Source organism: Bombus vancouverensis, chromosome 9 (assembly GCF_051014615.1).
Source record: "Bombus vancouverensis nearcticus chromosome 9, iyBomVanc1_principal, whole genome shotgun sequence".
In the NCBI taxonomy this organism is placed as follows: Eukaryota; Metazoa; Arthropoda; class Insecta; order Hymenoptera; family Apidae; genus Bombus; species Bombus vancouverensis.
The window spans coordinates 11,447,130-11,462,603 of record NC_134919.1 but is presented as its reverse complement, the minus strand read 5'-3'; the positions used below and the strand labels follow the sequence as shown (position 1 = coordinate 11,462,603).

General features: G+C 35.7%; 1 protein-coding gene and 2 long non-coding RNA genes across 3 annotated transcripts in view; 1 reads left to right on the top strand and 2 right to left on the bottom strand.

Annotated features, from left to right (window-relative positions):
* Positions 1-7,494, bottom strand: part of LOC117163693 (uncharacterized) — a 50,911-nt gene extending 43,417 nt beyond the window's left edge. The window contains exon 1 of the mRNA XM_033346222.2: positions 7,166-7,494. The gene's annotated coding sequence lies outside the window, so the exon portion shown is untranslated. The remainder of the gene's footprint in view (positions 1-7,165) is intronic.
* On the top strand, positions 444-1,156 carry LOC143303197 (uncharacterized). Its single transcript, XR_013059286.1, has 2 exons — positions 444-522; positions 1,028-1,156. It is a non-coding gene; the product is annotated as an uncharacterized LOC143303197 (long non-coding RNA).
* Positions 7,495-9,428: 1,934 nt separating the features above from the next.
* LOC143303172 (uncharacterized) lies at positions 9,429-15,058 on the bottom strand. The gene is made up of 3 exons (XR_013059229.1): positions 14,835-15,058; positions 11,208-11,395; positions 9,429-11,144 (listed from the first exon to the last, which is right to left on the bottom strand). It is a non-coding gene; the product is annotated as an uncharacterized LOC143303172 (long non-coding RNA).
* Between the last annotated feature and the right edge of the window lie 416 nt (positions 15,059-15,474).

Here is a 15,474-nt window from a genome sequence, read left to right as displayed (position 1 = left end):
ATTCCCACGATTAATTCCATTCGGCCAGTTATCGTTTCCCACAATCATCCTTACTTATTCGTTCACAATTGCGCGAACATAATCGCACCAGGTTTTGTCATGAGTATGCGCCTTTAATACGCCAGACGATTATGCTATTACCGTTATTAATAATGTATTCTTCGTGATGTTATATAATGGAGCGATTGTTTCCACTCACGAGTCGTACGTCTTTAATTAAAAATTGAAGCTTCGTGTTCCTTCGTAACTCGTTTATAATCAATTAATTAGTCAAGGTCAATATCCGTATTATACGGAAGAATGTTATCTACGATGGAATCTGTGAGTGAAGAGCCCACATATATAATTTTCTAATTATGTTTATTAATGCATGTTCCTCGAGTACGAGATTTTGCAAGCGTTTCTCTAGTGTAGCAAAGAAAATAAAAAGACGAAGGTCTAAGCTCTTTGCAACTGTGCAGCTTAGCTCGGATTACGTGCATGTATTTAATAGAATGTTGGAAGAAAATCCACCATTTTAACGTAAGTTTCAGTTTTGCTGTTATTTTCAACTCTCCACTTTACCTGACGGATACATGTAAAAAATAATTCTAAATATTGTCGAGCTTTATAATTCTTTTCAAGTTCGTTCTTCATATTTCAACTAGTAATTAAATTTATATACGTGAATCTATCTATACGTTATATTTCGTATTAATTTTAGAACAATCAAAGACCTTTCGTATTATATTTCGTATTATGTTATATTGCAGTCTTTCCGCAAAAATAATCGCTGCGGCATAGATTCGAAGTCGCTGCACCTCTCAGATACGCCATGATATTTGAGGGAATTTTTACGATCGCGGCCTCTGCACAGTTAAATTCAAATATTTCAGAGATCTATAATTATATTTTAATATTTCGTCTTCTTTTTCTCCCGTTTCTTATGTTAGCTTGGTAGAAACATTTTTTAAGAAGTGAGAGACAAACGTAAAGCACTGTACCTGAAACATGCATCCCTCTAAATACGTCACCTTTATTAATCCAGGTAACGACGATAACCAGAAGCATACATCGAGTCGCATACTTTGTAAAATTTTTTAATTCGAATTCTCGAAGCTAAAGATGCTAATACCAAAAAAAAAAAAAAAAAAAAAAAAAAAATAGAGAAAGAAAATCCAGACAAATGCAATATGAATTCGCTATATTAAGTACGCGATGGGAGGAAACTCTGTGCAAATCTGAAGGATCTCGCGGAGATTTAACAACTGAAGGAGTTGAGGGCAATGAATAACGTTAGCTTGATAATCTTCAAAAGGAATAGGAAATCCGCCACAATCCTCGTTGGCTCAAGAGATCGCAGATTTAACAAGAACATAATTGGACTGTATTGAAATTTATAAGAAATTCCGACGAATAAATTGCTCCTTTGTCGGACAGATTTTATAAAAATCTTCGATTCGAAAATAATAACGTTCAGTGTGCTGTTTTACAAAAACGAGAACCGAAGATTATCTGAATATTTTTATCAGCCAGTATATGTAAATCATAACACGTTATAATATCGAATAAATGGTTTCACGTCGCGTAGCGGCACGCGACGACAAGCAAGAAGGTGAAATGTATAACACGCTGGTCGGATGCAACCTAGATGACCATACGAAGCAAAACGGAGAACAGGCCTTCCGGTCGCCATGTGTTATTTACGATGTAAACTGTAATATTATGGAACAACAGCCTCAACCCGTGAATTCGTTCGTCCAACTTCCGCCTTGTTTTATCTTTACTACTTTTCTTCCGTTGCCTCGATAATAAATAGCCTCGATTTATGCAATCTCTGTAAATATCGAAGTGGCGGTTTCTTTTTTCGATTGCGATACACGTCGTTGGTCTCGTTCGACTTGTATTTTTACGTATTTGTACCCAAGTATAGGTTAGGTTGTCCGGAAAGTTTCTTTCGTTTCATAAGGTGATAAGAGATAAACGACAATTTCTGTTTTATATTATTTTATTGAATTAGGTATGAGCCATTTCGTTATATTTCTATTATCATGTTCGTGCATAATTCAACAAACTAATGTAAAATAAAAAACATTGCGCGTCTATGATTTCCCTACAAAACGAAAGGAACTTTTCGGACAACCTGATATATGGCGCGAGTTGAATTTTTACTATTTCATTTGACAAGTTTTTGATTTGATTCAACGAACTGACAGGTACAAAGGTATAAACAATTCTCTGATATCTGCATCGCAAATAAGAAAGGTACGATTTCATATGGAATTGTATCTCGTTTTTATTTGAAACACCTTTCATTCGATTTTCATATTGGATTCCTTGCATCGCGTCCTGTCTAAATTGTATTTCGATACCGAATATCATTGAACAATTGCCACGATTAATAACGTGCCCAATGAATGCACAATTTTCTACGTAATCGCTTCTTCATCCACTTGACGTATCAATCAGGAACTGTTCGTTAAAATAATCTAATATTTGATACGTCGAATCTCAATGTAATTCTGTGTATGAGCAATTTGAAAAAAAGAAAGAAGAAGAAAGAACAAGAAACTCGTTACGTAGAATCAACGACACGATTAACGAAATACGAAAGTATTTCGTACGTTTCTCGCGTAATAAAGTTACTGGCGCGCACGAATTGCCGATTTGCTGGAAAAATCGGACATCCGTAGTTGAGGGTTAACCTCGACGGTTCATACTCGATCAAAATTGAAGAGAATATACCGTTACAGATCCTTTACGCGCGCTCTCGATTGCTTGGCAATTCTTCAAACAGGCGGAAAGCATGGTTCGGTGGTGAAGCTTACGATTCCACTTGCTCTCACTTACAATTGTTCCGAAATCCAACGACGTAATTTTGCGGGGCCACTTGTCGCGAAGTATCGTCATATATAACGCGTTTCTGCCACGGTTCCGCTTCTATTGCACTTTGCAGCCACTCACGAGGAACATAGAAAGCCCTGCTGGCGATCTCGAAGACATTTATAGGCTACCATCGTGCAATTTGTAATGTCCGGCGTACGTGTCCGATGCTTTTGCGGCAATTTTTGCCCCGCTATCGTTTCCAACATGCTGCTTTCAACGTAACAGCGATCAGAGAGCCCCATGTCCGATCTGTATCGCGTTAGATTTGAATTTATCGCACGAGAACTGGCATTTCGTGAGACGATTTGAAGCCAGTTTGCAGATTGAATGCCGATGGATAACAGGGTGCGTTGGTAATGGGTGAATCGTGGTGTCAGAGCACCGTGAACTTTGATAAATCGCGGGCAAATATTCAATTGGAACAAAAGCTAATCGTATTCGGCTGTCCAAATTACGCGTTCGATATCCACGTCGAAATTAAATCTGTGCCAAGTATACTTTCCATCTGGAGGAGTAAAACTTAGCACACATAATCGCCGAATACTTTCTTGATCGAGCATTGTTCACGTCAATAAAAATCGTCTCACATATTTGCATTCAGTGAGATTCACTATCCGTTGCACGCTATTCCATTTCGTTCGGTGATATTCTGCGTGCTACCTCGAATATCAAACGATTCGATGAAAATTAATTATGCGCGTTCTAGATATTTAACCGTCTGCTTCGATAATTGGTAGAATATCTCCTTTGATATTTGACATTTTTATTGTCTAATGGAGTCAAATTTCAGCCACTTATGCAATTCGATTTATTCGGAAAGAAAAAGTATGTGTATGATAAAACGTACAGATTACATGTATATCATTGATCTTCTGTGAATAATTGAAAATTAGAGTATTTGAAATTATTTCCATATAAAAGAGACCAGAAAAAATATAGTTTCTTCTTTTAGATTATTTGGGAAGAAATTAGGAAAAGTATATGAAAATTTGTTTGTTGAAAGTAGAAAATAAAAATGTATTCTGTTAGTTACAATTTCATTGATTGGCCAGTTTGTTAAACTTACTACAAAATATACGACACTTATGAAACATATCGTGTGATGAATCATGTTAATAACAAGGCAATAACAATTTTTTGAAACATTCTTTTTATCGATACATTTTAAAGAACTCGATTGCCTTATATTTTCTTTTTCAAATCAAGTTTCTGTAACAGATTGAATGCCGGTGGATAACAAAGTGCGTTGATAATGGGTGAATCGTGGTGTCAGAAATACCGTGAACTTTGATAAATCGCGGGCAACCACGTTGCTGCGCTTCGTTTGAGAATTTATCATTCGCGGAATTTGAATTTTTACGGCTATTTAAATCGCGGTGGCGATACGAGAGAATCTTCGAAAAAAGATTTTTGATGATTTGTTTAAGATACGTAAGTACGTTTTATAGTTATCGAATTGATTTTATGTATCTGTTATAATATGGAGATACAAAGATGTAAAAGCAAAAATATTTAATCACATTGTACGCGTGAATGTATAAACAGAGAAATGCAGTGATGTGAACAGGCAGAAATGTAAAATTATAAACATTTAAAAATACAGAAATATTAAAATATTAAAATATTGCGATACAGATACAAATGCAGAAATTTACAAATACACGTTTGAAATATACTATATCATGTTACGTAATTGTGTCGGTAATAGTTGTGTTACATAATGTATTTCTATATTTTAATGAAGTTGGCAATAGGAATATGTGACAAGTCGCTGGACGGTAGACAGGATTTCCCCGTAGCAATTTCCTGATTTACATACGTACACATATCCCTCGAGCCTTGTTTTCCCAACGCACTTCGTATCACCGTTCTCGTGTCATATTTTCTACACTTTCTTATTGCTAGCAATGCTTTCTAATTTTTGCTTTGAAGAATATTAGTATTTATATGCGATTTATATTCCCCACAGTGTTGTACAATTTCTCGAAAAAGGACCTTCGATGAATTATCACGTCCTCGTACATTAATCCTTCGCACTAGAACAATTTTTACGCTACGATTCGCTAACAATCCTATCACATTTCTACAGTGAAATTCCTTTAAACCAAAAGATTTGTTCTCGGAATAAAAAGACCGTGAATATTCATACATTTGTTCATACAATATCTCTCTACCATTTGTCATTCTTTATCGATAGCAACAATAAGAGATAATTTCCGCGTCATTAGTGTCACTATACCAGTGTCGATGCACTGAAAAATCTTTGAGCAAGCATTTTTCATTTAAAAATAACCGATCGCTGTTCTCCACCGACCATTATTTTCCCATTTAAAAAAGGAGAAACACGCTTCCAATACTGTGTAAACGAAGACGAAAGATCGTCCCACGAGGGAACGTAAAAAGAGAAAAAAGAAAAAAAAAGAAGAGTGTAAATTCCAATATCGAGGATCGAGAAGCGAAGGAATCGCGCGTCGATCCAGTTCCACGACGTTGAGCTATTTTTCTTAATCGCGTCGAAGAGAAAACACCGTGGAAGTGTGTTAGATCTCGAGGCTAGAGCGCTAGAAACGTGAATATTCTCCGGTTTCCGCGGACGTTGGTCCGTTCTGAAAGTGTTTCAACATTCTCGCCAGCACGACGAATTGATGGAACACGATTGCTCCTTCGGCAGGCTTATTACCAGCCGATATAAATGAGATTGCCGTGATTTTACGAGGAGAACCAACGATTTTACGTTCTTTCTGTCGTCGTTGGTATTAGCTTTCGTAATGGACGAAATTGATTGGCAAAACGAGACTTTCAATTTCTTTTGCCCAGCTCGGAGAACGTAACAGAGACGGTGGAGTTAATCGATTGGTTCGAATGAAACTCGTGGAGGCGACAGGAATGTGAGAATTATTCGATTGCATTATAATATAATAGATCGTTGATGGTTTTAACGCGCTAATTTAAATAGTTTTCTTCTTCTACTTGTAGAAAATTTCTAAATTTCTACGGTTCGTTTTTCGTGGTTCATAAAATTAAGAAGCACGTTTTAATCGGAGCTGATTTATGCCAATAAATTGTTAAAATAATACTGAATTATGATTGTCAGAAGTTATAATCAGCGTAAACATATATTGCAGATTTTTACGTGTTTATGAGAAATTTCTCAAAAAATGAGCACAATGCATAGAGTACGTAGAAATATATAAAATCTCCAAATTATGTTCATTATGTTCGTAAAATACAATAATAACGAGTAGCAGCCTGTTGGTGAACGTATAATGCTATTAACAATATATAATTTAATTATAAAACTCAGCTCGTCATTCAACTGAGTTACCAATAACTTGCTATAGTGACCAATGAGATTGTAAATAATTAATTAAAAAAGTCAAGGATATTATTAATCCAGCGATAACCGAGAAGCTGAATAAAGAAATGGGAATTTCATCCATTCGTGGACACTCTGTTTACTCCGGCGAAATCTAAAATTCCTCGTTTAATTGAATTTTCCGCCAGCCGAAATTTCTCAGCCACTTGGGCGCGCAAATTATCACACGGACACGGATATTGGAATATGGAAGAACTTGGCCATATTTACGAGCGCCATGCGATATTTAACAGCGGGTATGATGTTTCAATTTGGTTCATTCAGTATTTAGCTCACGCTGCACAGGTAGTTCAGAGTTTATTGCACTGGTGATTCGTTCGTGAATTTGATATTCCAGCAAGGATTTACTTTACGCGATTCGTGCCTCTAATTACGTAAAAGTCATTGGAAGAAACGAAATTAACGGATAAGTAAAAACGATAATATTCCACGTCTTTATTCTATGAAGTTGAAAATGTGAAAGAAAAAGATACGAAACTAATTTCTATTTATCTAGTTGTGTTTCGTAAAACTGTGTATTGGAATATAACAAGCAAATTGAAATGATTGCAAATTAAAATCACTGTTCCAAACTACACCTTGCCTCATATCCGTTCGAATTATTTCAAGACATCCCCTTTAAACACTTCTAAATTTGATTTTAATAATACAATTAAAACTTCGTCAACTTCACCAACGAATTAATTACCAAAGACTGGACCAACCAATTGTAAAATCCAAATCAACCGAGTTCCTCGAATCATCGATCTCGAACTTCCTCCACTCCCATCCCTAAACCCAAAATTTTCACCTTAACGTTTCCCATTAGATTAATTGGTCGAAACTTTCCCTGAAAATAGAGTTTCACTTCCCTGCACGATTAATCCTCCATACACGAAACCTTATCCTGAATTCGATGAAACGTTCGACGCAAAGGATACTTACTCCGTTGGAAGCTTACTCGAGGTCCACTTCCGGCGAACTGATCAGACTTTCCTCTTGTCAACACACAAGGGTCTCGGTTTCAGCAAGAAAAGATCGCGACAATTTTTCACCGTGTTTAATATCCAAAGGAGAAAGAGCGGGAAACCGAAGAAAATGAAAGAGAACTTGAAAGAAACTGAAGAAAACTTAAAACATTGGTCGATCAGGGCTTCGATATTTCTTCGAACTCGTCAAGTTGAGCGTGAAATTTTCGTGGAAACGCGACTCGTGTTGAAGGATCGACGAAGGCCCATCGGGATTCGTCGAGAGGGTCCGTCAGACTGGCGCGAACTGACTTACGACGGGCCAGCCTCTGCTGAACGTTCGACGTTCCCCTCTTCGGGACGAGAAAGAGGAAGAAAGTAGGCTTCGGCTGACCCTTCTTATTCCGTGAATCGACTTCACTATTACTTGCCACGAAAACGGAGACCTCGTGCCGCTTCGAATCGCCGGCACGGGCTTTCCAGCTGTCATGGAAAGTTGGATGATTGTTGTGTTTTGAGGCTGGAGGGACCGTTTCGTCGATTTGTCGCGTGGCATCGGCGTGACGAGGGTCAGGTACGCTTCTTGCGTCGATAAGACGCCGCCGAGGGCTTCCGTTCTTGTGCAGTGGCCTGTCAGCGGTTGTCTGTTGGCGCATTCATTGCTGACGTGCTTATCATTATGGCCATGGACTCACAATTTGTTTTCATTCTTCCCTTTTTTTACTCCACTAAGTCCTCGGACAAACACTCGGCGATAAAGATCATACACGTACATTATGAAATTCCTATTTCTTTAAACGTTCTTTTCTCGGTATACCATGTGATCGTGTGGCTCAAATATTGTTAAATTCTCACAGTTAAGTACAAACAATAACGTGTAAATTGTTTAAATCTCGTAAGGAATTAATAAAAAAAAAATTCCTTTCGTCGGTAGAGGATGACTAGAGTTATCTAACATCGAATATGCAGGGCGAGCACCAGGTGATTCTTTATGAAAAATAGGAAAAAGATATGGAATAAAATTTGTTTATTTGAGGCTTAGTTTATGAGAAAATCGAGTTTGAAAATTTAAAGTCAGAAGTATACTCGAACATGGCTAATCGCGGACTAGACAGCACTAAATAATCGACATTTTTCTCTTCTACTCGGCTTCGTATTATTCACAGAAATATAATTTATGCAAATAATACCCGATATAATATAATGTGAATATAATGCATTTTCATGTATACATCATAGTCGAAAAAGATTACTATCTTTATATTTCTTTGATTCTAATTATTACTATCTTATAGTTACATTTTAATTTCACTTAGATTCCATGTTTAATTTCATCCCAGCCTCCATATGATAATACATTACGATCGAAATAGAATAATTCGCGTAATTTTAAAGTTGATATAGGTTTTACTGGTAAAGAAAGTTACCTCAGCTCTTGGCGTTAAATAACGTCTCCAGCGTGTCATGAGTTTCCTATGCCAAAGTGTACAATCACGTGTCAGAGACATCTTCCGACACTCAAGGGTGAAGGTGGTGATCTTGTTCTAACACTTTGTATTGTATTGAATTTTATTGTATTGTATTGTATTGTATTGCTCTCTGTATTGAATTTTACCGCGCTCGAGATAAGACTAGGGCTGTAACACATATATACGTAGTTCCACTTTTTGTTTACTTTGTTACACAATTCAATATTTTCACGATGTCAAACCAGTGCCTTATTTCGTCAAAATACATTTCGTCTCTTGTGCATTTCATATAATAGAAAAGTAATTATTAGACGATTAGGATTATTCTAAATATTATTATATATTTCTTACTCTGTTTACTATAAATAATTTATTGTTAATAATCGTGTTTTTACAGCACTTTCTATTGTAATATATCTCTTGAATCATTATTTTGTGAAAGTTAAGAGAAAAAAATATCAGCCTTGGATTTCCTACAAATCATCATTTTTAGTCAATTAATCAGTTAATTGCCTCTCTTGAATTCTATAAACATTAAACATTCTCATTCAATTAATCGTAAATGTTGAATTCCGTAGCAAATAGTGAATTGATCATCAATGATGAAATCTATAAAAATGAATCATTTCTTCATACGAATTGATCTTAAATTATCCTAACGCTGACACGGAACTACTTACTTTATTCAGCAGTTCTACATTTATGAAATATTGGCTTGGCAACTAAGTGATAATGATAAAGCTCGTCAAATGATAAAGCTCGAACAACGGAGGGATTAATTATTACGAAACGCCCTTAATCCAGTCTCTAATTATAATTACATACACACAATAATAACGATTATAGTAACTTACCTCACACATTCTCTATACTTTTTCATTTTATGCATATCCTTTACGTTGCTGCGCATTTCAATTTGTCATAAATTTGTGATAATCATTCGCAGTCTAGTAATTATTAGTAACAGTGTAATACTCGACCACATAACACCGATTCATATTTATTCGTTTTCTACCTCACTTCTACCATTACATATTCATTAATTTCTACAATTAAAGGAACTGCGCATAAAATTGTATGGTACTTCGTTTCGCGAGAATTAAAAGTGACCGACCGCGGCTAAATCGCGTTTCTTAATTCATCTCGTTCGTTTCTAATTCCACGTGCGGAGAAATTACAAACGAACGTTGTACAATGCTCCCGGTTGAAACTACTCAAAGCGACGAAATTTTAAATATATTCGCGTTAACTAATTTTTCATTCCGCGACAAAAGAAGTTTCTCGTTAAAAGGCGACCCAGTTAACGAGTTAACGTTGCCATAAAAAGACGCGCGGTGAAAATTCCCGACCTAATGAATTAAATGCATCATTTAAATCATCTTGCATTCTTTAATTGATACACGCCCATGGAAAATAATTCTTCGCTGGCATTTCTTGTTCCCAGCGACGTGTTCCGTTCGACAGTCGCGAAAGAAACGAATTTCCGATCGAACTGGTTCGCGTTTTTGCCATCTTTCCATCGCAACCTCTCTTCCTGTTTTACTGGATGCCGAGAGGCAGCGAACGGGCTGACATAATTAGCAGTTGGACGGGAAAGAGCGGTCGACTATTACGGCTCCTATTACGAAAATACCATCGTGCATTGAGTCTGACCATGCGTAACGGTTGTGAATGATCACGGAGGAAATTAATAAATGGAAATTAACTTTAGTTGGATTAGTTAGTAGATAAGTATGATGTAATCTTTTTTCAATAATGTTGTTGGAGACGGAAGAGGGCATTAATCTTTCGAATCTGTTGGATTGAATACTTTGGACATGGTGAATCTGTTTTAATTAAGTGTCCTTTGAAGTGTTTGCAACGTGAATACGATACGATTTTTCTATATTATTTCTTTAGGCCTGCAATTGGAAATTTACGTTCTTAAAATGGAATAATTTGAGCATTGGCATTGTGGTTGAATTAAATTGCTTGTAATCATTGCAAATGTGAATATACGTTTAGTCCTGAAAGCTGTGAATTCATTGTAGTTAAGTTGTTTTCGATCACGTACGATATTTTATAACGATATAACGATAACGAACGATCACCGAGGATATTGGCAAATGCAAATTGTTTTCGATCTTCCTCAAAGACGTAGGGATAATTTAATCCTTTTTTACAGTCTTCGAATGAAAGCTTAACGAAGACAAGTTAATTTCTTAGAAAGGTAAACGTAGTCTAATTTTCTTTATGGGAGAAAAAGCCTCATTGTTAGAGTGCTGTCTTTGATATTTGTACGTGAATTACCGGTGATCCACGTTAGATAAAAAGCAACCAAAGTGTTAAACAAAAATTACTTAATTAATTTGCCAGCAATGGACTCTTCGAGTACACATAATTAACGTAATTTTTCTCTCTGGCGTATCTCTCCCATGTTCCCTTTTTTTTGTCTCTTCTTTTTCTTCGTTGCTCAATCCGCCTTTTTGCGCACGGATAACAATCGACCTACTTATTAAAAAGAGTCATTAAGGAACCTTATACGTTTTAATTATAGCTTTTTAATTATACCTTGATTATGTATATTATCCGCATTGTCCGATTCACGCGGCACCGATAAATCTGTTATAGATTTGTTATAGATTGATACGATTCATATCGACATATACAGATAAGGATGAAATTTTCTTCGTTAGGAAAATCTGTTATTCCGCAGTTAATTACGATGAAATTGTTGTGGCCAACGATGTACTCGTTCGCTGGAAAAACGAAAGTTGCACGCTGGATAAACATGTGATACGGTGAGGTGGTAATCATGTAGCTTCGCCTCTGAAATATCTTTTTGTTGGAGTATGAAGGTCGGAATTCTGACTTCTCATAAATAAATTTCCTAGAGTTTCACGTTATATGCTGGAATACGTCGTATAATATAGCGAACAGAGGAAATGTTAAGAACAATAATTAGAACTTCTTTGAAATATTTTTTGTACCGCGGCTTCGTAGAGAAATAATTAAAAATCATATATTAGGTTGTCCGTAAAGTTTATTTCGTTCCATAAGGTGATAATAGATGAACAACAATTTCTATTTTATATTATTTTATTGAATTAGGTGTGATTCATTTCGTTCTATTTCTATTATTATATTCGTGCATAATTCAATAAACTAATATAAAACAAAAAACATTGTGCGTCTATTATTTCCTTATAAAACGAAAGAAACATTTCGGACAACCTAATACACACGATAAAACACAGTGAATATTTGATTAAATTATTACGCAATTTGCGAGAGTAGTACAGATTTCGTCCAATTATAATATCTCAACTTGTCACAATATTAGAATAACCTTCAATTCGTGCTACGAGAGCTCAGGTTAATTTATGTAAGTTATCAGACTTTAGGTTAAGTTACCTAATTTAGTAGGTAACCTGCAAGAGTTGAATTAAATTAGCTAATTTAGTAAGTGGTCTGCAAGAGTTCAAATTCACCTTCCTCATTTTGAAATACTTCATTTTCATTTGTACGCTTGATCGCAATATGTTCATCGCAATGTGAATAAATTTGGAATAAAAATTTGTAAATGCCAGTAACTGCGTAAAAAAATGATGCGAAAGAAAGGTACGGTACATGTACTTTTCGCATATAAAACATGCGGTATATTATTTTATCAAAAATGTACAGCAGAACAAATTTTTGTTAAACTTCTCTTCGACGTTAGCAGAAACTTGTTTATTGTATTTTGAAAATTATCTGTAAAATATTTAATTTCTGCTATAAGCTCGATAAAATGTTCAATTGGAACAAAAGCTAATCGTATTCGGCTGTCCAAGTTACGCGTTCGATATCCACGTCGAAATTAAATTTGTGCCAAGTAAACTTTCCATCTGGAGGAGTAAAACTTAGCACACATAATCGCCGAATACTTTCTTGATCGAGCATTGTACACGTCAATAAAAATCGTCCCACATACTTGCATTCAGTGAGATTCACTATCCGTTGCACGCTATTCCATTTCGTTCGGTGATATTCTGCGTGCTACCTCGAATATCAAACGATTCGATGAAAATTAATTATGCGCGTTCTAGATATTTAACCGTCTGCTTCGATAATTGGTAGAATAACTGCTTTGATATTTGACATTTTTAGTGTCTAATGGAGTCAAATTTCAGCCACTTATGCAATTCGATTTATTCGGAAAGAAAAAGTATGTGTATGATAAAACGTACAGATTATATGTATATCACTGATCTTCTGTGAATAATTAAAAATTAGAGTATTTTAAATTATTTCCATATAAAAGAAACCAGAAAAAATATAGTTTCTTCTTTTAGATTATTTGGGAAAAAATTAGGAAAAGTATATGAAAATTTGTTTGTTGAAAGTAGAAAATAAAAATGTATTCTGTTAGTTACAATTTCATTGTAACTAACAACATTGATTGATCAGTTTGTTAAACCTACTACAAAATATACGACACTTACGAAACATATCGTGTGATGAACCGTGTTAATAACAAGGCAATAACAATTTTTTGAAACATTCCTTTTATCGATACATTTTAAAGATCCCAATTGTCTTATATTTTCTCTCAAATCAAGTTTCTGTAACACCCGGTATGTAGAAACAGTTATTCAATGAATCAGAGCACCGCGTTACGGATTTTCTTCTCAATTGACTACACAGATTAAGTAAAAAGTTCTTTGTCCCTATTTGCTTACCGATTACTTGTTCTTAAAAATTAAGTGAAAGTTGCTCTATTTTTCTAAAAAATAGAATTATATTTTACTAAAAATGTGGTTCACGTAAAAAATTTTCCAACAAACAGAAGTTTCTCGAAGGAATATAGAAAATAGTGAAAAGTTCAACGATCTGTAATTCGTAAGCGAACAACGAACAGTTCAGTTCGCGTCACAGTCCACGAGCGAATTTTGCTAATGCATCGCGTTATTAGACAATAAATAAATAACCTACTTCGTTGCAAGAACATCTATTTTCCGCTCGTCTAATATTTTTACCAGGTTTTACTAAATTTGATACGTTTGAAGCCGTCAAGTATTGCGAGCAACTTTTATCGCACACTCGCTCGCCCGATTTTCTTCAAACTTTCCACTTAGACTCACCTTAAATGACAATAATTTGAATTAGCTGAAATTAACACTTACTTCTGTTCGTTACGAGCCTTTTTTCGCGTGTGACTGTGTTTTATGCGTGTACGCATCTGCGTAATCATTTTCAAGCTAGTGACAAGGTGACGTATTAGGTCGTTCGAAAAGTTTCTTTCGTTTTATAAGGAAATAGTGGATGCACAACATTTTCCATTTTATATTATTTTATCGAATTACGTACGATCTATTTTGTTCTATTAAGATAGAAGATCACAACGTTCGACAGATTAGGTTTCATGTTTGTATAAAGATGCGTTATCGTAAAAGACGTGTATGTAAAAGAAAAACACTTTTCCGACAATCCAATACTTTGTTTCATCAAATTTCACATTTTATCTTAAAAAAACTAACATTTTCATAGTACAAATGCGATATTAAATTCGGAATCTTATTAAAATAGCAAAGCGACGATCAAAGAGCATCGCGTATCAGATAAGACCCAGATCAATTGATATAATACAAAAAAAGCAGAGATTATTTTCAACTTTTCAGTGCGTTCACGTATAAAACCTTGTTTAAAAATTCTTCGAATTTAAACATCTATTTTTCTACTTTCTAGTGAATTTTCGAATAAAACAATCTCTGCTTGTCGTACCTGTGACTCTTGCGAGGCGTGGCTTTCCTCGATAAAACCGACAGCGCACTATTGTTAAAATCACATCGATCGACAAATCCAACTTGATCGTCTTCTTTCGATCGCTTCGTGTCTATTCTACTAACCCGTCCTCTCATTTACACGTAGAATTCAGCTTGTTGCAACTTGCAATCCAAGACGTCGTCAATAGACAGCAACTACCTAAAATCTACAAGGTGAACATCGTAAACTATGCAGGTTGGAGCATGTTCTGAACGTTACGTATAAACGATAGAATGCTTCTATACACGGTGAGCACGATCAACTTAGAAATGTCGATTGACAATAGATAGAATGCCAGCGATCTTATTCAGGCGAGTCACACACAACACTCGCACGTGACAAGCAGAGATTATTTTCAACGTTTTAACGTATTTATTAGTAAAAAAACCTTACTCTTAAATTCCTCGCGTTTATACTTTTATTCCAACTGAATGTACTGCATCGAAATTTGGCCGATTGGAATAAGCGAAACTTTCAAAAAACACCCGGTATACGGTAACAGCCAGAGCACAGAGTATACCGCGAATTGGTTTCGTGAATCGATCGTGTGCATCGAGGACTGTGGCCGCGAACTTACAAGATTCGCGGTAAGTTTTGCTGCGTGTAGAGCGAGAAGGACGAACGCAACGCTGAAGAAAGAGGAAGTGGAGGATGTCGTAGACGAGCGACCGGCATATGGGAAATGGGAAAAAGGGGGGCACGAGTTATGACATAATTGCTTAAGAAAGTTTGGAATGCGAATGTACGGCCGCGTAGCGAAGAAGTAGTTCACCACGCGTTTCGCTAAAGTCGTCCACGCTTCTAAACAGTTGAATGACTACTCCGTTTATATGCTGCCGATGAATATCTCATTTATTCTATCCCACACTTTGTTCTTCTATCTGTCGTTCTTTCCTCATTTTAAGAAACGAGTCTGGCTTATAATCGACGAGTTGTAACGGCGAACGATGTACTTTAAATGTCGGAAGTGAAGATTTCTAATAGAAACAAAAAACGCATTTCTGCTCGTTTTGACACTTTCATCATTTATCAC